Source organism: Myiozetetes cayanensis, unplaced genomic scaffold, assembly GCF_022539395.1.
Source record: "Myiozetetes cayanensis isolate MyiCay16 unplaced genomic scaffold, myiCay2020 scf23, whole genome shotgun sequence".
Taxonomy (NCBI): Eukaryota; Metazoa; Chordata; class Aves; order Passeriformes; family Tyrannidae; genus Myiozetetes; species Myiozetetes cayanensis.
Genome location: NW_026087445.1, coordinates 3572987 through 3596038, shown reverse-complemented (window position 1 = coordinate 3596038; position 23052 = coordinate 3572987). Strand labels below are relative to the sequence as shown.

The window sequence follows — 23052 nt, the reverse complement described above, 5'->3', positions numbered from 1 at the left end:
AAGCAGTCTGCCTCCATGCCCCCAGCACTGTTTTGGGCAGGATGAGGGGCAGTTATCAGGAGAAAATGGTCTTTGTAGTAAAACCTTCTCAGCATTTGCTACTCAAGCCTCACCCTCAGCCCTAAAGCAAGGGGAGATAAAGACACTGAGTCACACATCCATTTGGCCTGGACCCACTGATGAACCAGCAGTGAGAAGGCACCTAAAGCTCCTTTTCACCTGTTACAGACCTTCTGCTCCTGGGAGCTGCCCTGCACATGGTGCAGAGAGTGAGCCCTGCCTGGGTACAGCTCATGCTGCTGAGACAACAACCCCAGGGCTTTATCTCCAGCCACTGCATCCATCACAGAACTTTCCATGGTTACTGCCTCTGTGTCTCACCTCCAGCCTTCCTCTGGAATGCTCCATTCCCCCTTCTCCTCCCTCTTGGTCACTGTTTTGCCCCATGGGCTGCCCAGCTGAGGGACTGACCATGGGTGGTGCAGCTGCCAATGTTCTACCCCCCAGGCTCCTCCAAGGCAGAGCCAACACTGTCCTCCACACCAAAGAGAGGGGCCACAGAGTGTTTTACGGCTCTCCTGCAACCTTCATCTCACAGACATGGCCTTTTACCTCGGGCTGTGGCAGCTCTTGGATTTAGACTGAGAGGTCTGCAAGTTCAGTCCCCAGCGCTGGTGACTCACACAGCGCAGGCACAGTTATAAATCCTGCTGAACTTTGGAATGCAGAGCTGTTTGTAAACTGCAAAGCAGCTCAGCCAGCCTGGGGCTCTCACCAGCAGACTCAGGCAGCTCACCCAGGAGCATGGCAGCACTGGACAAGGACTGGAGAAATCCTCAGAGATGGGGATGCACTGCCAGTACATCTCTCTCCCATATTTCTGCTGCAGCAACACCAACTGATGCTTTCTCTGTACTCTCTCATCACAAAATTCCTTTTATTGCTTACTCCTACCTGCACCACTTCCTTTGCTTCCAAATTTGCTTCCAGAGCCAATTCCTTTGCTTGCTTTCTCCTACCTGCACCACTGCCCCAGAGATGCTGCTTACAACAAATCCACAGCAAATAGAAGTGCTACACATGAGCAAGGACAGCCAAGGCACCATGGAAGAGTGTTTCATATCAAACAGTGAGGCAGAGGAGAGAAAAAAAGGAGGATAAGGAGAGAAGACTGGAAATGAATGCTTGCCTTGTTTCAGTATCCCCATGGTGATGTGAAAAGTCATTAAACACCTCAACAGACTTGCACAGTGGAGAAAACAGGACCAGCTAATAGGACAAAGGCACTGGCACTTTATCTCATTGCTTCTCTTTGGGTTCAGAGCAATGAAGGTTACACATTCTCGTGGCATCCTCCTGTGTTTTTAATATTCTCCTATCAGCAAGATAAAATGCTCCTCACTCCTTTCCCTGAAAATTTCTTATTGGAAGAAAACTACAAGAAAAAAAAAAAAAAAAAAGTGCCTTGCTCTTGCTGCATGGGGAATTTCAAAGCCAGAGTTGTTTATTTTCTCCCTGTCCCTCCACTTGAGAAGTCTGGTTGCAAAACAAACTGTTTCACTACATGGCCTTGGCCTGGATTCCTGCAAACACCAACAGAAAAGGAGCAACACTCAACAGGAGTAAAACAACTCTACAAAGTGATTCCCTCTGAGGCCTCTGTGAGCAGCAGTGGGGGACAGGACCTGAGGAGCTGAGAGTGGGATTAGACAAAATAAGGTTTCATCATACAATGTTATTGCTATAAATAATGACAATAATTATATTTTGCTTGTTAGAAGTCAATAAGAGCAATTTCATGTGAACCTCCACTGTGCTGCATCCTGTGCAGAACTCACTTGGCATCTGAACAGAATAAAAACCCACTTAGAAAAATAAACCCACTGAGAGGGAAGAGCCTCCCCTTGGGAAGCTGACAGAAGGATTGGAGGACCTGACTCCACCAGCACAAACCTCTAACATCAGGGTATACACACTCCTTCTGTGACACAAAATGGATGCAGACCTTCCCCTCAAACCTTCAGAAAGAGAATAAAATGTCATTTCCCCTGCAATTCCCCACAGAAGCCATACACCCAGTCCACTACTTTTTGCTTACACACCTCTTTAAGCAACTACTGTTTCTTAATAGAGACTTTTAGACAGATCCTTCTTATAGTGTCCCTTTGTGCCAACAGAAAAACACCTCTAACAACCTTCCTGCTGAGTGGACCCCTGAATTGCAGGGAATATCTTTTCTTTGCTATATTTACAGCAAGTTGTGAAAGGCTTGAATGCAGATGATTAAGAAATCTGCTATCACTCTATATGACTCCTTTTTGCCTTGAAATGAGGATTCATCCAAAATATAAAACCAGGAATGTTTTACCCCAAAGTGCAGGTGCTGCTGGAAGCACTTCAGCACGTATTTCCCTCCCTGTCCCTGAGTGTGGCAGTGCCCAGCTGGGGTGTGTGGCCAGGGGAGCAAGGTCTGAGGACAGCCCTGCTCACGTGCCTGCCCTGCAACTCCAGGGCAGAGCAGAGACCCACAGCATGGATATTCCAAAGCTCACCCTTACTTGCTACTTGTTTTAGTGCTGCTTTTAAAGCCCATTTTCCTCAGCAGACAAATAATTTTACCTCCAAGGGTGTATATCAGCTCTGCCTTCAGCTGTCCCTCAGCTGCCCGGAGAGCTGACTCTGAGCGAGTTCTGCTTCCATTCCCTGCCAAGGACAACGGAGGTTTAGGAGACGCTGATGGTCCTTGACCAGCAGTATTAAGACACTAAATTACGCTGACATGGCCCATAAATTGCTAAATGAGGGACTCCCAGACAGTGATGTGGCGTGAGCCGAATGACTACAAGGGCTGCCCGTTCGCTGGAAAACTCGGCACACGGTGGATGCTCCAAGTGCTGAGCCATCCTGCCAGGAGGAAAGAATACTCTTTAGCACAGGGCTTGGTCACTGCTGTGGAAGTGTCCCAGCTGTGCAGGACTTAAGAGGTTTGGTTCTATTTTCATGTTAATACTGGCTGTTATTTACGTACGTTGGGTAAAGGACAACTCTCAGGGTAGAGACGGAAAGAGACGGTCTCCACCTCTAAAAATAGAATGAGTTTACTATTTCTAAAGAGGAGTAAAAAGCCTTTAATCTCCTTAAGATTGTGCCACCTGCCCACTAGCAGGCAGGAAAATATTATTTGGATTTATACATAAGTTGATAAAAGACCCGAGGCACCATGGGGAGCTTTCCCCAGGGTGAAAGGGAATGGGAACATGGTCTCACTTCCAAGAAGATGTCACGTAGTTCTGGTACATGAAGATGAGACAGAACCCACCCTTGGCTAAAATCCCAGGGATGGAACTAAAAGCACTAAAGTCCAAAGCCCCAACAGTTATAGTGAGATAAGAAACAAGCTGTTCTAGCTGAGAGTTATCCCTGATTTCATAACTTTTGGGGATTTGTGAATAACAGGCCACTAAATGGCCTATTGGCCAGGTCTAGTGGAAGAGTGTCCCTGCCCATGGCAGGCAGTTGGAACAAGATGGTCTTTGAAGTCCTTTCCAATCCAAAGCAGTCTGTGATTCCATGAACTGACCTTTATGAATTCCATCCCTCATTGCTGTCAACCAAGTAACAGCTAAACGTAAAGGTGGCACAGACAAACAGGCCCACAAAGGCACACTGTGCTCTGACAGTGACACACTCAAGAACATTCTCATCAAAACGAGCAACTTTTAAAAAGTTACTTTCAAATAAAGGAAAGCACTGTCTCTTTTCTCCTTTCAGTAAAACACCAGGGTCTTACATTTTGGTGTTAGAATGAGGCAACACAGTAGGTTCCTGCTATTCCAGGGGTCCAAGGATCCATGGCTGATCACATTTAGGAGTTTCAGTGACAGCATGGTACTAAAGTGAACATAAACCATTATTTATATCAAATAGCTCAGTAATACTACACATGGTGCACAGCATTTCACCTTCTACTTCTCTCTGCAGAGAAAACAAGCTAAACTTTATTCTGTAGGATCTCTTATTTGCTCTCTGTCACTGCTAGAGATCATTTGTCTAGAAAACTGTCTATGACCTGTCCAATTGGTACCTTGTTAACAGTTTATAGCAGTCCCAACTCCCAGGCCCTGCTCAGGATTGAGCTGAGACTTTAAATAATAAGATAGTCCCTATAAACAGCACCACTGTCAGGATCTCACAGTCAAAGCAAATATATAAGGAAGGGGGATGGGGAAGACACCAAGACATAAGCAGTGATGGTTGCTTCCTCCCTGCCAGGCTTTCAGATGAAGTTTCTATGCTTTACCTGCATTTTGGGCTGGTAAATGATCCTTTGACAACAAACATAAGTGTGAAGGGAGAATAAGCAATCTCCATGACAGTGAAGTTATTCTTCCTCCATCCAAGGTATGTAAATTCAGATGATCTCTGCTGCTTTCTTGTACAGAATTGTTTTGTTTCATAGTGTTTAAACTGAAGCAGATAACTCCCCCTACCTCTCCTCCCCCCCACCAAGATGGAAAATAATACAGGAAAGATGTCCAGAGAGCTGATAGAGTCTGGCATCATTTACTCTGGATACAGAGTGTGAAGAGGAATAAAAATGCAGACTCAACAGTTTCAGAAAAGTACCAGCACAGCAAGAAAGGCAGGAGGACAGATTGCTGGGATACACTCCTTCTTAGCAACAAGATCTATGGCAGCACAGGTTTTCTGTTTGTTGTATGGGTTTAAGAAGGATGTATTTTCACTCGGATTAAATAAAAAGGAATATTTTGCTTTCCCTAATTCTCCATTCGCCTCTATCCTCAGAGGCTTGTGTTTAGCTTGAGTAGAAGGAGAAAGATTATGTTTGTGCTCCAATTTCAGAAAGCTTCTTTCAGTTTGGAAACAGCTGCTAATAACTTCGAGACTGGTGTGGGAAGAAGATTTTTGCTGTGGGAGGAGGGAGCTGATTCAGGTCTCAGAAACTGCAGTCTCCATTCCACCCTGCCATGCCCTCACTGTGCAACCTTGAACGAGTCTTAATTTGAGCACTCAGGTCTCACCACCTGTGAAAGCCAGACCACGATCAGATTAGCTGCTTTCACTGCTGTTTGCTCATAAGGACACAAACTGTGACTCTGGACCACAGACACTGCAACCTGGCTTCATTCTCCCTGGCAGCAATAACCCCAAACTTCTGAAAAGCCAAGAATCTCATCCAAGGCAAATGTCAAAAAATCCTGCTCAAGGTGGAAGTTTCTTGCTGGATCCCAGGCCAGGTTGTGTCACCTACAGGAAATTTTACATCTAATTTTTCAGCCTGTGAAGTGCACTTCTGAACCTTTTGGTTTTTTTCAGAGGAATATCCACCTTGGTTAGAAGTCCAAATGTCTGGTAGCTTGACCCAGACAGCCTGTTGCTCTTTGCTATTTGTATTCCACTGTTTCATAAGGAGGCTACAACCATCTCCTAAATCCTCAGCTCCAAAGATCCTCTGACACAGCAGTTCCCAGCTCCACCCCACTACAAAACCCACAAATATTCTTTTTGTTCTCCCATTTCAGCTGCACCCCACAGTGTGGCATGGAGAGCAATTTGACATTGCCTGTTGATGGGGTAGAAGGAAGAAAATGGAATGGAAAAGATGAGAGCATAATCACTTCTATGCTGGTGTGTGACTGGCTGTGAAGTGGATAGAAAGTCGTTTCCCTGAGTTGCAGTCACTGCATTCAGCTGCCCTTCATCAGAGCAGAATATTTCATCTTTCAATACCATGGACAACATGCCTGATCTCAAATAGAAACTGTCCTTCCTTTTACACATCCCTCATAATAATCTGATTTATCCCAGACAGCTTTTTCCATAGGATGTATCTCACGCTGACTCTCACATTCTCTTTTGAAGGCAAAAAAATCATATTGCACCTGTTATGAAATATTCCTTTGATCTAAGGGAAATCATGAGCAATTTGTGTGTGACATTTACTAACTAATGTGCTGAGGGAATATTACTCCTAGAAAAACACTATTTTCTGGTAGTTTCAATATACTGAATAATGCTATGCCAGTGATGATTCATCTGGAAAAGGTAACTATTTCAGCATGATGAGCAATATTAATAACAACACACTATACACAGTGCCTCTCAAGCAGACAGATCCTAAAATCCACTGCAAACCTTTTATATAAGGACCATTCAGTCATTCAGAGAATTGCAGGCACCTGTGAGTAAAGCAGGAACCCCATTTCTGTATGTACCACAGAGCAACAGGGAAAAGGAAAGTGGGATTGGAGTTGAAATGCTGGGAGAAATGAATAAAACAAGCTGAAATCTGACACTGAGTATGATGATCCCACAGCCTTTAAAAAATGTATTGAGTTAAAGTGGTCAGTGTAGGGTCTGTCAAGGCATAGAAGAATGAGGGCTGAGCAGGAATTAATGCAAAAGGAATTTTCTATGGAAGTTGCTGGGCACAGTCAGCCCTTGCTCTCCTGGCTACCAGGATGGTGCTCAGAGCCTGCTATGCCTGAGTCACCAGAGCTCCCCAAGACCTGACCTGGGTCCATCAGCCACAGAACAGACTCAAAACCACCTTTCACCAGTGAACATCTCACCTGCAAGGGTTTGTTAACCCCTATACAGTCAGTAAGCACTACACCAAGCTGGAAAAAGCCCAGAGCCTCTATTTCTCCCTCCCCACTGCCCACAGTGCCCTTCTAAATACTCTTTCCTAAATATTGACCTGCCTCACCCTTGCTGTGAGAGTTGACAACAGGACAAGCTGTGGGGGCTGCAGGAAATGTAAAGGTGGTGGGAATTTTAATGATCACTCACTTAAAATGGAAGTTGTATCCATTCCACAGTGACGTTGTTATTGGCATATAGGACATTTCAGGAGCCTTAGCAACTATAATACCAAAACAAATATCTGCTGAAATTTGAGAAACACGTGGATGTAATTAATGTATTGTGTGGAGATAAAATGCAGGCACAATCCTTGCCTACAGTAATGATCCAAGCTTTGATTCAGCAAAGGGCTTAATCAAGCACTTAACATTCAGACAAGCACCAATGCACCTCCTCTGGGGCTTGGCTACACATTGGAGAAATCCCCCTTACCTTTCCCCCCAGACATTGCAAACCCAACCATCCTGTGCTCCCACGCTTGTAATCCTCCTGAAAGCAGCACTGGATTTTTGACTAATTGGATGATCCACCCCAGAGGTGGATTCAGCTCATTTGGGAACAAGGTGGTGCAGACAGCTGAATTCACACCAAGATGACAACATTTCCATGGGCATCCCACATTTAGACATTGTGCAGAGCATTCCCTCCTTTCCAGAGGACTCTCTGTAGCTCTGGGGTTACATTGAGTAGATGCCACCTTTGTGCTTTATAGAGATAGTTGTGGCCAACACCATCACATCACCGGGTTTTCTGAGGGAATACCCTCCAAAACAGGGACTTCTTGCTTTTACAGGGTTGCAGAAGAACACACCATCCCTGCTTTGTGCATCGTGGTAAGGTGCAGGTTTGGATGAGTGACAGTGCTAATTCAGGACTGAGAGAAGCTGAGCCTGTTCAGCCTCGAGAAGGGACAGAGAGGTGACCTCATCCGTGTCTGTCAGTGGCTGCAGGGAGGGGGCAGAGGATGGACCAGGCTCTGCTCAGGGGTGCAATAGTAACACCTTTCTCACACTGGCTTTTAGAAAATATGTAAAAATTCAAGTCCATCAGTTTCTCAGGGCCTTTGAAGTTGTACAACACCAGCACAAAGGGATCTACACTCAGCTGTAATTTCAGCTGCCAACAGGATGCTGATCCTTGGTAACAGCCTCAGACATCCCCTATGACATTCTGTCTATCCCACCTAAAGCCAAGCTCTTTTTCTAGGCACAGCATCATTTCAAGGCTATTAGGCTGGGTTTGTCCCTCCCCTACAGAGTTCAGTCTAAAATCCTGTTTAGTTTGGGCTCTCTAATAGGAACCCTGAGTTTATTTTCCCCTTCCTTGCCCCCCATGGAGCTGTTCACTTTGCATGCTCAGTTGTTTCCTTTCCATGGGCTGCTGTTCCCTCCAAGGAGTTGTTCAGCTGAACATGTTGTGGTTTTACTTTTGTATGTTAATTGATACACTTTTTAATTTTATTTCTGCATATTATTTGAATTTGTTTCATTGTAAATTAGATTCTGAAGAGCCCCTCTAAACAATTGCTGCTTGCCAGCGGATCTCAGACAAGGCACAACCTCCTTCAGAGGAAATGCTGATGAAATTCAGTCTTGTTTCTGAATCACTGATGCAAAAATCCCACCTTAAAGAACAGAGAAGGGAGGGGGGAGCCTCCATTAATATAAATACCTAATTTCCACTGACATTTACAGGGGCTATGATAGCTTCATGGAAGCAAAATATAACCCAAAGGATCATACTTAAAATATCTCTACAAACCCACCTGATGTTTTCTAGTGCTCAAACATTTATAAAAGGTAGTTTTCTTAATACTAAAAATGAACTCAGGGGAAATAGGGAAATGATTCAGAAAGATTTGTTTTCAAAGTTATTTCTTCAGACTTGGGCTATAAAAGAAAGGCTAAAATCCAGAGGATTAATTGTCCTATTCACACTAGTATCTAACAGTAGCCCTGCCAGCATTCACTTCTCTAAATACACACAGAAGAAATTGTTCCCTGGAATGGTGGGGAGGCCCTGACAAAGGCTGCCCAGAGAAGCTGTGGCTGCCCCATCCCTGGAAGTGTCCAAGGCCAGCTTGGAGAGGGCTGGGAGTAGAATAGTGGAAGATGTCCCTTATCTTTAAGGTCCCTTCCACCCCAAAACATTCATTAATTCCATGATTCTAAATATTTCAAGCAAGCCTGGAAATTGTAAGAGCTAAATACAGGATTGGCTGAAAAGAAAAAAAGGTAAAATTAAGTGTTTCATCATTCCTGTGAAACACTCTTGGACTAAAGCACACATGTCCAGGTCAGTGGTACAGAGTAGGCTGGAATACAAAGCTAGTCTTGCAAGGTGGGCTAAAAACTGGTGCCTTGACACATTTCACCTCTGCTAAACTCCTCAAAAACCTAATGCACACACCCCTGATATGTGATGAATTCCCAGCTGGCAGTGGGCCACGTTCTGGATGACAGATTAATCTAAATAAGGGAATAAGGGAAAAAATTGCTCCAAAAGCAACACAAAGCAGCAAGAGTCCCAACTCAGCTCTCCTGTAAGACTCAAAACAGTATTAAACATGTTAAAGGATGAAGCTTCCCTCAAAACATGTCCTTCAGGTCCTTAATGGATCCTGTGCACTCTGCAGGGAGCAGCAGCAGGCTCCAGCCAACAGGGCTGCCTTCCAGCAGACCTAGCAAAGGCACTGATTTACTCTGACAACCACTAAGAAAAACAAGGAAAGAACAAACTTTGCGATTAACAGTTATTCCCTTCCCCTCCTGCTGTCCCTTCCTCTTGCCTGGCTGTATTTAAGCTCTCAGACAATGGGGATGGGAAAATTCTCACTGCTGGTCCTCACCATTAGTTTTTCACTTTAATTTTGTTTTAAAGCTCAGTAGAAATCAAAGTCAGTGGAGCTTGAAGGAGATGAGATTAAACTAGAAAATATTTTGAAATCTAAGAAACAAGAGCTTGCCTGGGTACCACAATGTTTTATCAGATTCCCATGACTGTTCTCCACAAAACCAGCTGAACTGTGTCCCCTGCTTCCTTCTGGTTTCAGATCACCATACAGCCCAGTGTTGTGGCCCTCAATAAAACAGATATTTAGAGGAAAACCTCTTAAAATACCCTTAATATATACTGCATGCAGTAAATTGAAGCAAAGAACAATTGGTTGAGCAATTATTGAACTCATTTGGTGTCTGAAAGCTGGTTTTTCCAATAAGCCGGAGGGCTTGGCTCGACTCTCCGCAGTGATCCACAGTAAATCTGAGCCTGGGAGCAGCTCTGTGGTGGCAGGGCAGGCTGGGTTTCAGTGTGAGAGTGAAGAACCCAAGTCCTCTTGACGTTCATTGACTGGCTGCCCTGTTTGCCAGAGCAATGAGGCTTTGCTCTGTGCCAGTCTCTTGGCAGCCCCGTAAATCTGACTCGAGTCTTCAGCTCTGTGTACAATTTTCAGGTCTCGTTCTCCTTCTCAGATGGAAGAGAAACTTGAATGATATCCAGCACCTCTATCATTAAGAGATAACTGGCTTTTCCTCAGCCATTTTTTCCTTGATCTCCTTTTTTCCTTTACTCCGTTTGTAAAGCTGTTATGGCTGGGCAGATTTGGGTTTGCAACATCTCAAAACTGACTGCAAAGGACAAAATAGTGAGTGAAGATCTTATAAACTGCAGGACCATGCTTTCTCTGTATAAATATTGGATTATCAGGGTAAAAAGACTCCCTGGGATTTAGCATCACACTGACTAGGGCTGAGGACAGAAAAAGGGATGACAAAGCAAACAAGAGTGGAAACTCTCCCAGAGCTGTACTTGATAACCAAATTTCTTTCCCCTCGGAGGCAGCAGATCCAATAGATGATTTTCCTTGCTTTCCACCTCCAAGATCAATAGGCAAGCTTTAACTAGGTCACAGATGAGCTACCCAAAAAAAGAAAACTGCCTTCTAAGGAATAGCTTCTCCTCAGCAAATAATTGGCAATTTCTTTGCCAAAAGGACCTAAAGAAACACAGAGCAGTGTTTCAGGTTGATCAGTCATTCTGACTGTGCAAGAAATAGAAGACTGGCTCAGTTTCTCTACCTTTTAATTACACTCTTCCCTAAATCCATTGGAGATAAACCCCAAATAATTCTTTCCATCCAGCTGAACTTCAAATTAGACACATAATTCTTCTTCAAGAGACTTAGGTGGCAGCAACAAAAGTGTTGCTCTGAGGTCCCCAGGCAGGGCTTTCTACTGTAATCATTGGGTCATTTAGAGCACATGATCATTTCCACACTCCTTTTCTGCTTTTCTTATTATCAATAGAGGAAGACAAACTACTGACTTTCTCCAGGTGTTCACACATAAATAGAATAAGAACCTTCTATCAGGCAGAGAAGGAGCTGCAAACGTGAAGAGATGAAGGATTGTCACTTTCCCCTCAGTAAGATTTTCAGTGCTGGTTTTCCTTCCACTTATTCATGTAAAAACCTGCTATCTGATAAACATTTCCTCTAATAGCATGTTCCATTTCCATGGGGGTTTTTATGTGTTCAATAAATCAGGAGTCAATTTTTCCCCACGGATGCCACAAAGGCCCTAATTAAGCCGTTATTGTCCTGCCCTGTGTTAATTCTCAAGTGCCTCCAGACCAAAACTGCAGACACAAGTCCCACTACAAACTTCTTGGTAATCTGAAGTGATGAATGTGATGAAGTGACCTTAAAAAAAAAAAAAAAAGCCTTTTTGCTTGTTCTCTATCACATATGATACAACCCAACCTGGTGACACAAATTCCAAACACCAGAGGTTAACCTTGACTCCCACTCATCTTGTGAAGGATCTGAACGTGGTGCCTCTGCTGGTTTGAATCCCACCTCCGTCCTACAGCCCATGCTGGGTGTGCAGATACTTCCATGTGGATGGGGCAGCAAGGAGAAGCCCTTCCATTAATTTTGAATGATGCATTTCTCTCTCCAGCTATGAATAAACCAGATCAATGACACCAGCATGTTTTATTGGGCCTCCTGTGCAATGAATTGGTGGTGAGACAGGCGGGGAGATGGAGTCGACATGCAGATGAGATTTGTAAGTGAGGACATATTGATTATTTCCATCTCAGTTCAGGCAGTAATTCCACACAACGCCTCTTCCCCTGTTTCAGCTCATTATTTATGCCATAAAAACACTATCTCAATGATAATAACAGGCTTCATTTACAAGCCAGAGCATAAAGCATTGATGCTTAAGACTTCAGGAAGTGAGTTAAAGGAAGTGAGAGAGATTTAACAAGTCCAGGAGATGCACAAAACTGCTGAGGCTCATCTTGTGGCTTTTTATGCCCTCCAAAAGGAAGATTGAGAGCAGGTGTTAGATTACCAGGCTTTTTATTAATAACTCAAGGCTTATATGAAGATTGATTGATAGCCCAGTCAGCACTTTCCCAGTGAATAAAGCTCTCCACCCTTTGTGCCATCAGTAGACTGTCTCTTCTCCAAGGGGAATCATCAGGCCTGCTCCTGGTCTCTCAAAGGAGACTCACCAGTAGAAGATCCAACAGGATCTGTGCAACACAGATATGGTTTATAGCTGTGATTCATTTCCAGAGGTTTTTTCAGTCCTTAGAACAGTGCTCATACCAGCAACAGCCTCACCCTCCAAAGCCATCTGAGGAAATTGCTCCACCACAACAGGTCCATGATAACACCTGGCCTTCAACCTCCATAAGGGAACATCACTCCAGACATCCACAAATGAAGCAATAAAAACTTTTTAGGAGATACAACTACTTCTTCTAATTATTTTGCCACATCTGTCCTTCGCAGCTGTGTTCAAATAACGACATCAACCTCAGCCTGCTTCCCAGATAGCCAAAGGGCAGCTGTGGTTAACAGCCTGTAGGAAAAGCCTCACGCCTTCAGTTCTCTCCCTTAATTGCTAGGAAATGGTCCTGGAGCATTAAAACATGGCTGATACTTCTGTGTTGAAATCTCTGTAGAGCCATCAAGTGCAGAAATAGAGCCGAGCTGGGGACCCAGCCAGCCCAAAAGCCTTGGTTAAGCTGTAGTTAAGGCTGCGCATATGTCAGATAAGTCAAGAGAAAAGGAACAGCAGAAAATCCTCTTAAGGCAGCAAGAAATTGTTCACTAAAGCAAGATCTATTAAAACACAGAAGTGGAGTTAGGATATTCTAAACGCTCCTCAACCACTGCCATCTCCACAGCCAGGCAGAGCGTTTGATGAAGGCTGTGGTGCAGCACGGAAGTTGTGGTGCTGTGCAGAGCACAGGGGTCTGCTTCCCTCACTGCTGCTTCAGTCACGAGCCTTTAAGTGCTTAATGAACCCAGGTAAGAGGAACAGGGCTAAAATATTTATAGATACAGGACTAAGCTGAATGCACACAAGCGATTAGAAGAACACTAGACGACATTATTTGCACAAAGTTACTGCCCAAGTTCTCCCATGTTCAAAGACAAAGCAACATCAGCACATTACTGGACAGTTTGTGTATGGATTGAAGTTCTTAATGGATTTATGGACCTGATAGAGCTTTATGAACTCTTCTTCCAAGGGGTACCATTTTAACCTGGCTATTCATAATTAGGAGAGCCAGCAGAGTCCCTGGCTGCTCTAGGAGCTCTAAGTTGTCCTTGTACACGACTTCAGGACTAAGATTCTGTTCAGGTGTTCTTGAAACTTTACTAATCCCAGTAGTCTCGGCACACCTAGGAAACTGCAGCAGGGGAAGGAAGAATTTTCTTTAAAATATTTAGAGTCACATGAGAGAAAAGCATCCCCTAACATAAGCTGCTCGTTTGCTCAGGGCAAACTCTGACAGCAGAGGCCGTCACCAGCTGAAGTGAAAGGGATGGCTTTGTCACTTCTCAGGCATGAATGACAACCCTTGTAATGAAGTAAAGATAAAAGCTGTCCCATAACTTGTCTAGGAACCAGAGATGAGCCCAATCTCAAGTATTCAAGAGGCAAATCTCACATTTCCCCAAAGCTGGGAAAACAGGTGGAAATACATTATTGATGAAGCCAGGAAGGAACCACAGCAGGTTATAAATGCAGGTGGTCTTATTTAAAACCTCTGTGGAGATAAGGGGTATGAGCAAGGAAACTGAGAAATGCTGGATTTTATTGTGCCCTGCCAGTCACCTGGGGGCACAACCTCGCCTCTCCTGAGTCCACAAACTTAATAGGAAACAAAAGCTCACGGCATCTTTGCCCTTCCCTGGCCTCTAAAACATCTCAGGTCAGCAAGGCTCTTCAGGACGTGTCATCAACCATACTGCTGGGCAGGACACTGTAATTATTCAGCTTCTGTGAATTTTTAAATATGAAACCTGCGTGCATGTTATTACAGCACATCAGCTGGAAATCTGCCATCCCCAAAGGCCAAGCACAGCTATGAGCTGAATGATGAGAGTAAGAGCAACAGAAAGGAACACCTCCCTGCCAGCTCCTTCCCTTACTGCAGACTTATGCAAATGGACCAAACACAGCCACCAGAACTGGCCCCAGTCGCAGAATAAATCTGTCTAATAATAACAAGGAAGGAGGGGGAGGTGAGGAAAAGATCTGTACTAGGGAAGTGTGCAGTTAGAGAAGCTTATATAGTACAGTTTGCCCTGAGTATCCTTCTCCTTACCACACCAAGCTTTTCTGAGTCATTAAACCTCCTCATCTGTATGGTGTCCAACTTCTGTGAACTTCACTGCAATCAGTGGTGAGAGGAAAAACATCTCTGGGGAAGGGCAGAGGCAGCAGAAAGGATAAAGCTTTTACAGCTCCATCAACTGTTATTCCTTTCTCCAGGGGAGAAGATGAGACTCTCAAAAGGGAAATGAGAGGAAAGCAGGGGAAATGGAGCCATAACAAAATGAGCCTTCACCCTCCTGAGCCATCACCATCCACTAGACCAGACTTCTGCCATGCTGTCCCAGCTCCCCTGCTTGCCCAAAAATGCAGGAGCACAACCTCCTTTGAGATCTTCCCTCCCTCCAGCCTGTGCCTGGACTTGAGGAATGACACAGGATGTTCAAAAAGGCTCCAGGGGAGAAAAGTGGCCCTTGTGCTTTTGATGTGGTTTGTGACACTTCTGCTACCTTTCAGCAGCTGCCAAGGTGCAACCTCTCCAGTGATTACCAGAGGCTGCCTGTTTGATTAGGCTATATTTAACAGCTTGTCAAGGACACCCAGGATGGGTGGGTTTGTGTGCTCCAGAATAGAGTTGATTATGATTAATACACATCTACTAAATTCATGAGTAATACAAGGACAAGCAAGGGGTCTTCTTTGGCTCCCTCTGTTCCAGACCAGAAGAGTTGACTCCTGATTTAAGAAGAAAAGTTGTATTGTTCTTGTCACCTTTTTAAACACTTGTGTAGCAGCTCCTTCTCCTTCCTCTTACCTCTCTCTTCCCTTTTGAAAATAGAACTGTGAGCCATTCTTATACAAGAGCTACAGAAATGAAATTATTGGGTTCTCCTCTGGCCCTTGATCTGAGGCAGATAATTGAATTAAAGCTAAATACCCAGTTTACAAAGCAGGAAGCCAAACCACAGTGCTCCTCAATTCTTGCAGGGATTCCATGGAGTGACAACTAGCACAGTATTTGTCATCTGCTTTGTTGTTACCCACTGGCACATCCAGCCTTAATTAGACAAGTACAAGTCAGCACATTAGCTGCAACAGTGCTTCTTTTATTTTGGTTCTTTCCTGTCTGCAGTCACAGCCCAACACTGCAAACTTCTGGGTGCAAAACCATCCCACAGCAATCCCACTGGAGCAGTTTGGGTCTGCTTTAATTAACCTGTGTGCAATCATTGCCATCTCCACACCACCCAGAGCAGGAGATAGAGGTCACTCAGCAATGGGCTTTGTTTTTAAGCAACAAATAAACTTTATCATTGCTGCATAATATTTGCTTTGTATAATACTGTAGAAGTGCATCAGGAGTATTTCTGCCAGCAGTCACCCTCACACAGCCCAGGGAATGGACACAACACTTAAAATTCCTGTGCAGTCAGGCTGCTTCTCCACAGAAAGATACAGGGGTTTTTTAAGAACTAAACAGTCCCAGTCCACATCCTACTTTGCACACAAGTCTGCAAGGTGTCTCTGGGGTTAATAACTCTCCAAGGGGTTTGGGCTCACATGCAACAACTCCAAATATTTTGGTAGATGCCAGTAAATTTTTCCTCCTTAGTCATCACAGGCTCCCTCGACTTGCCAATTTCTCATTTTTACATTAAATACTCATATCTGTGAACTGCTCAGCCTGGCCCTTATCACCAGAGGAAAGAAAGCCTCATATCTGCTACCTGCTGGGCTCTGCACACCTCTGCTCTGAAAGCCCAGCAAACTTCTCTTCACCTTATTTCTATGCAGCAGTGTCAGAGGGGCCTCTGCTCAGAATGACAAACCAGTCCACAAATCACTTGGGAATCTTCTGCACTCAATTTGCTGCAGCTCTGCCTGGCAAACAAGAGACAGGAGGCACATATACATTACTACTGATTAGTCCATGTCACCAGTATCAGCAGCCAGGCACCCGGGCTGACCGTAACTTTAAATATTGATAACCAAACTCATATATCATGGGCCTGGGAGAGTGACAGTTTCAGTGCAGAACAGCAAAGGCTTTCTACAATAATCAAATACTCAATAATTCATGAAAATATATCCCCCCCAAATCAAATTGGAAGCTATTTTGTGTAATATATTATTTAAAATTCAATATCATAATGCACACAACTTCTGCTCCTACCACAGAGGACCGTTTCAAAATGTGATTATGTGCGGACTCTATTTAAAAGTGACAATTTTGCTTTTCATTTGTTTAACAGCTTAAATGGAAGAGCTCAACTGGAACTAAGTCATCTGACAATGAAACCAAAGCCGACATAAGCAACTTTGCAAACTTCCTGACAACTGAAAAGAAGGATGAATCTTCCTCATTGGTAACACAGATGAGTTCCCCACTCTGATGCTCACCTTTACAATTTTTTTTCAGTGCTTAGTGAGAGGCAATATTCTGCAAAACTGTCTGACAAACATTTTCACAGTTCTGCTGGTCTGTCACCAGGCAAAAAAAGAGAGGGGGGAAAAAAATAAAATCTGCTTGCAGTCCAGGGAATAGAAAACAGCTTTGGCTTTGCATCTGTTTATTCCTGTTGGAAAACCCATTTCTGCAAGGGAAGGTTGCCTGGTGTAAAGTGCCAAGAGGAGAGGTTTTTGCCCTTGTAAACTGAGTGCACTGGAGCATAAAATACAATCAAGATTTGTGACAAAACACACGGTGGGCAGACGTCACTCCCCGGTGGCGGCGGGCGAGGGGTGAAGTGGCACCGAGTGATTGAGGGGCCCAATCTTGCAGAGGGATCACGGAGGGAGGGTTGGCAGAGAGGAGCCCGGGCAGCCGTGGCTGAAAGGAGCTGCCTCCAAGTGCAGGGAACAGTTTTTGAAGGATAAAAAACTACTTTGTGAAGAGGGAAATATCAGCCCGACGGTGAAGTGCTCACAAGGAGAGTCTGCGAGCATCAGTTCAAATTCCAATCTTTTCTTGAGTGTCTACTGCAGGTTAAATCTTTATCTTGTTCTCTCAAAGAGTGGGTTTTAATGAAAGCAAATTTGAGGGAACAAGCACTCAGCTCTCTCGTTTATCACCCTAAAGGCAAAAGATGCAGTCTTGAATGAATTTTCTCTTCCCATCTGTTGCTCTGCATTGACTGTTTCCCACTCCTTTAGACACCTTTGGAATTTGATGTCCTTTTGCTTATTTTATTCCTTCAGCTCTGCAGTCCCAAATCAGAACAAAGTCAGGTCTGAGCACAAATACTGCTCCTTTCCACAGCTGCAATGGGGCAGCTGAGCAGGGCTGCTGCCTCCCATTTGGCAATGTGCTTTCAGGGAAAAGGGGCTGAAGTCCTGGGGCAAAGCTGGTGCCCATGAGGACATAATCTCTTGTTCCAGATCATATGTTGTGGTTCAGGATGTGCTCCCATCCCTCAGTTTTTTTAAAAATCTCTAATGTGTATCAGTATCTCAATTTAGAGCACTGATCAGTAAGAGCAAAAACCAGACTGCTGTCCTAGGACCCATTCTGCCAGTTACTGAAAATATTTTAAGTGGGTTTTTTGGCACCACGAATGCTTGTTTCTGCTTCCTTCTGGTTAGCACTTTCTTCCATACTCCACGAGAAATCAAGAATTTCAAATACTTTGGCTTAGACTTTTGTTTCTGTTCATCTGTGCCCTCGCTGGAGGTTCTCAGCCTCATATTATATGTGCCTGATGCTTTGCCACTGACATTCTGGCATCATCTTAGTGCCCAGCAGCAAATGAAGAAGGCACAGAGAAGTCACAGCACTCACTCAAACATCTATTTTCAGAGCAGCTAAAGACACTTAATATGTTAAACCAAAAGATTAAGAGGTGATGCCATGACAGTGAATAAGAGGAAAATACCAGGTATGAAAGAACTCCTCTGACAGAGAAAGACAAAACAGAAACAGTGACTTTGAGTTTTAAAGAAAATGTGGATCACCACCTGTTTCAGCAGAGTTGAACTATTCAGTACTCTGATCTCCTTGTGGATGCTTTGACAGAAGTAGTGTCTTAATAGTGGGGAAAAGCAGTGAGGAAATAGCAAGAAAACACCCTCCTGGGAAATGATATTACCAGTTTGAGTCGTATTTTGGAGGTTAGAGTGGTTTATAAACATTCAGAAGGTGTAGCATTTTTTATCAGTGACCCTCCAGACTTACCCTGCTCTCACCAACAGCTGCCTCTGGGTTTCCCCTGAGAAATTTCCTATATTCCCAACCTGAGTTCCCTGCCCCCACAGTTTATAAGTGAGCTGAACTGCAGCAACAAGCCCACATCTCCAATGCCATAACCACAAGCATGTTTCATGCAAGTGCCCATCACAACAGGATTTCACATGGGGGTAGAAACAGGAGAAAAAAACATTCTGCAGAGCTCTTAAGACCTAGGAAATAGCAATAGACAAAAGTGGAAAGAAATTCAGAATATTGGTCTTTCTAGCAAAGTCCACAAACCACGGGGCTGCAGGCATAGCAACATGTCTGTGCCAAACAGGCTGCAACAACCGGGAAGAGATGGTTGATTTGGGTACTGAATCACCCTAGATGATGTAGTCAGTGTGGGTGACTGAGGAGCCTTGTCTCTAAAGGGCTGACCACAACTGAAAAAGCCATCATTTTTGGGGAAAAAAATGGAATCTGCAGCAAAGTCAGCATGTGAGACGCTGGAATTCTTCAGAGTGATATGGCACTGTGTATGCAGGCATTCACACACAGCTGCATCTCACTTTTAAATGTCTCTCAAGACTTGTATATTAAACAGAAGAAGGATTTTTCCAGGAACTAACACAGTTGGCAGCCTTTTGTCTCTATTTTTTAAAGTAATTTATGAAAGAAGAAAAGTAGCAGAGTCAGTTTAAAATAGGCTGCAGCCTGGACTTTGATAGATGAACAGATCTGCTAACAAAACCTCTCAGTTTTCACTGAGCACTCCATCTTCTCATCTGTTAATCCTGGTGAGGAGAGAATAAGGAAAGCAGGCAGCTGAATAGAGGAAAGACCTGGGTTATGTCTAAACCAGGGAATGATCAACCAGACATCAACCTCCCTGCTTTTTTTTTTCAGATCCAACCAGACAATCAGCTAAGCATTTCCTCTTGCCTTTTGCTCCCTTTCCAGGAGGGGCTGAGTAAGATGACAGTGATTCACACTGCAACCTGTTGAAAGAGTCCAATATATAATTCCTTCAAGAACAGCCTTAGAGCTCTGGGGGAGTGGTCCCTCTGACAATCTAGGACATTGTACTGGGGAGTAATAACAGTTCCAACTGTAACATCAGGGAGGTGAGAGCAAATAACAGCACTTTTCCCAGCTGGTTGTGTAGACCTGCTCTCAGGCAATGTGGAGGTTTGCTCCTAAGGATGTTGCTTGAACTGAGTTACATCTGAGTGGATTCCTAAAGAAACTGTCTCAGACATCAGCATGCTGTAAACTGACTTAAAACCATCAGAATTAATTAGGGAAAAATGCCATTTTTTATTCAGAAACATACTGAGGAAAACGAGGCACTTCCACGGAAAATCTTGTGGAGTATTTCAGGTACAAGCTGGGATTTCTGGGATGGGTTGGTATCTCTTGGGACATGTGGAAAAGATGAGTCCTTTCAGTGCTATGTGTTTAACTACCACTGTCCCAGCTCCATCAGCAGTTCTTGTCTTTCTGCATCCTCAGTGAAGCTCCTGCCCACCACACAACCAGATATCCTCACACAGATCTCTCATGTGATATTTTTAAACATCCTTCTCTTCTAAGTTTAAAAATCTAAATAACTTCCAAGCCTCAGCATTTTTTGTTCAGTGAATGTCTCGATTTGTGACAAGTGCTATAGGAGGAAGCAACACACTTGTACTTCAAAATCTGTTCCTGTCCCTCAAGCACTGCCTTTCTCCTTAACTGGAATTTGTAACCCATCGGTCTTTATTGCAGAAAAAAAAAGAACTATGGAGACTTGAAATAAAACTGAAATCAAGAGGAAAAGAATAATCACATTGTCATGACTTCAAGAAGGTTTACTGCAAGTTCTGCTGGAGTTCCTCACAAGCATTAACTCCCACAGAACATACAACAAGCAAAACAATCACATATTTAATTGGAAAATAATCTGCTTGATTAGGGCCCCCTGTATTTATTTCTGTAGCAAAACTGAACATTGTCTCTGTCCAGTAAATCCATTATATCACCACACTGAGATGGAAAAATCATATGCAAGACTGGGTGAAAGCACATTCGAGAAAAAAAGAGGAGCTTCTTTAGCAAAACACACAATGTGAGTGAAAACTGAGATTAAAAGAAAGCTGCTGCTCAAGTATCAAATAAGCCTAGTTCTGCTCCTGTTGTCACTGTGACTGCTTCCTAAGCTCAGATCTGCAGATCCCATCATCCATCTTTTTCCTAAAGCTCCAGCTCCTGGAGTCATATGATGACACAAGAGTCACATGTTAAATCAAATTTTACCCTCCCTGGGAGGGGAAAAAAAAAATCTTGAAAACAGCACAAGAAATTATTTAAAAACTCAAAAATACAGACTGGTTTATAAAATAAGTTATTTTTGAGCTTACGCTTGGAAAACACCATCTCCCTCCTACTCTGCCTGGTAAAGGCAAGTGAACGCCCAGAGCTGCTGTGCCACAGCATTACAGCATCCACACAGCCCTTGCTCTTTCCCCAAATCCTACCTGAGCTCTGGGATCTGCAGCACAGCTTTCCCTCTTCCTTGCTCTGCACTGCATCATTACCCTAGCCTCCCTCCCTGCACTCCCTCCCCCGGCTCTGCTCAGCTCCTCTGCACTGCAGCACTGCCAGAAACCAGCACTCCCAGCCCTTTTTGCCTGCTCTGTCCTACCCTGGAGCATTCCAGCCCTGTATTGTCCCCCATTTCCCACATCCCTGCTCCGTGGTCCAGCTCTCCCACTGCAGCACTGCAAAATCCTCTGGCTCTGCCACCTCCTTCCCGTGCTCTGGGGCACAGCCCGGCCCTGGAGCATCAACTTTCCTGTTTTGCTCTCTGCTTTTCCCATTCAATTCCGGGCTGTAACGCTGCTGAGGAATCCCACAGCTTTTTTTTCATCATTTTTAATTCTCTTTAGTCCACACCTGTGGTGCTACAAGAGCTCCCCTCCTACCTCAATATGCCCTTCATCCTCTGCCATGTCCTGCCCTTCAGTCCCACCATAAGGTTTACCCCTCCCTCCATTCCTTGAGCACAGCTTTAAAATGTCTACATTTGTACACAATTCACTGCTCAGGGACAACATTAGAGCACACTTGGCAAGTACAGATTGTTTAGAGAGTCATCTTGGATTTACTAAAGGGAGGTCATGCCTAACAAACTTGATTAATTTCTTTGAGGAGGTGACAATGACAAGGGACAGGGTGAGGAAGTAAAGCATAATTCAATCAGACTTGAAGAGCCTTTTGATACAGTACCACATAAAAGGCTAATTTATAAGGTTAATATGTATGGTATTGGTAGCAAAATACTTATCCATGTAAACAGCTTTTTTTTAATTACTCTGCAAAGAAAAGTAGGAGGCAAAGCAAACAGTGGCTGATCACAGGAAAGGGAAATTATCACAGGAACTTCAGGTATCTGCACTCCCACACCCACGCCCTGTAGGCATTTTAATCTCAGCACCTTCTAAGACAATTCCCTGGAGGAGCTCTCATTTTGGAGACCAAACAGCCTACACGTGGTGAGGGGTCAAAGTAATATCCTTGTTGTCTATAGGGCATCTGCATAATGCCATTTACAACTGCATTAATAATGCTGCTTAGTACACCAATACACAATCTCACAGGCACCACGTGAGAGGAACTGGTGCTGTTAAAAGCACATGAGGCTGTTGAGACACACAGAGAATGTTAAAAACAATGTCAGGAAGGAAACAAGTGCAAAACTCAAAATTCAGGGTACAACCTTAGTTCTACCAAGGCAATCCTACCTTTCTGTTGCTCCACGGGAGACAGGATGCTGCTGCCATCAGCTGTCTTGCTCCAAGGTTATCAGAGGTTGATGATGACAACAGCAGAGCAGTTTGCTTGCCTTCAACTGCAGCCCGTGTTCTTCTTGGCCATTAAATGGTTATGTAGCAGAATAAAAACACCCTTCATTCTCAGTAACTACCTTACAAGAAAGTGTTTTCCCTTTTGCCATGGAGGTTGAAACAGCTGCAAGACCTCTGGAAAGGGTCTCCACAGAGCCCTGAACCACCATCCATCTCCTTCCCAAACTGGAGGCTCCAGCAGGGCCCTGCTCCCCTCTGCCAGCACAGTCAGTGTTTCTCTCTTTTTCCCAGAAAAGGCACATCTGTTTTCAGTAAATGCTGTAAATTAGTTAATGTTTGTAAAGTGCTCTGATCATGTGAAGTGCTGTGTAATTACTACATATTATCAATATAATTTGGTGAGATTGTGCCACTGCTGCCTCCTCCCTTCAGCTCAGTTCTGAGAGAGTTCTCTTTAGGCATCAGCTCTTTGGGGCAGGGACCCATCTCAAAACAGTCTTGCTCATTTTTGAAGAGCCCCAGAAAGTAAATAAACTACAGCCCTGAGGCACATCTTCGGGACCATTCCCCTACCCACGTTTCTGGAAGCAGACTGACAGATGCCTCACAAGGAGGAGGAGGAGGAGCTGCTCCTTGGGAAGTGCTGGCAGCCCACAACGTAATGACCCAAACAACACAGAACAGATACTAAGAGTATCATAAACCTTAGGAAAACCAGCAACTTCTACTAGTGATGGGCTCAAAATACAGGCTAGCAAAGTCCCAGATCCAGCACTGCTTCAGGCACTAAAAA

General features: G+C 44.2%; 1 long non-coding RNA gene across 1 annotated transcript in view; it reads right to left on the bottom strand.

Moving 5' to 3' along the window:
• LOC126642333 (uncharacterized) overlaps nt 1-22251 on the bottom strand; it is a 174613-nt gene extending 152362 nt beyond the window's left edge. The window contains exon 1 of the long non-coding RNA XR_007629420.1: nt 22197-22251. This is a non-coding gene — a long non-coding RNA (uncharacterized LOC126642333). The remainder of the gene's footprint in view (nt 1-22196) is intronic.
• Nucleotides 22252-23052: the final 801 nt, after the last annotated feature.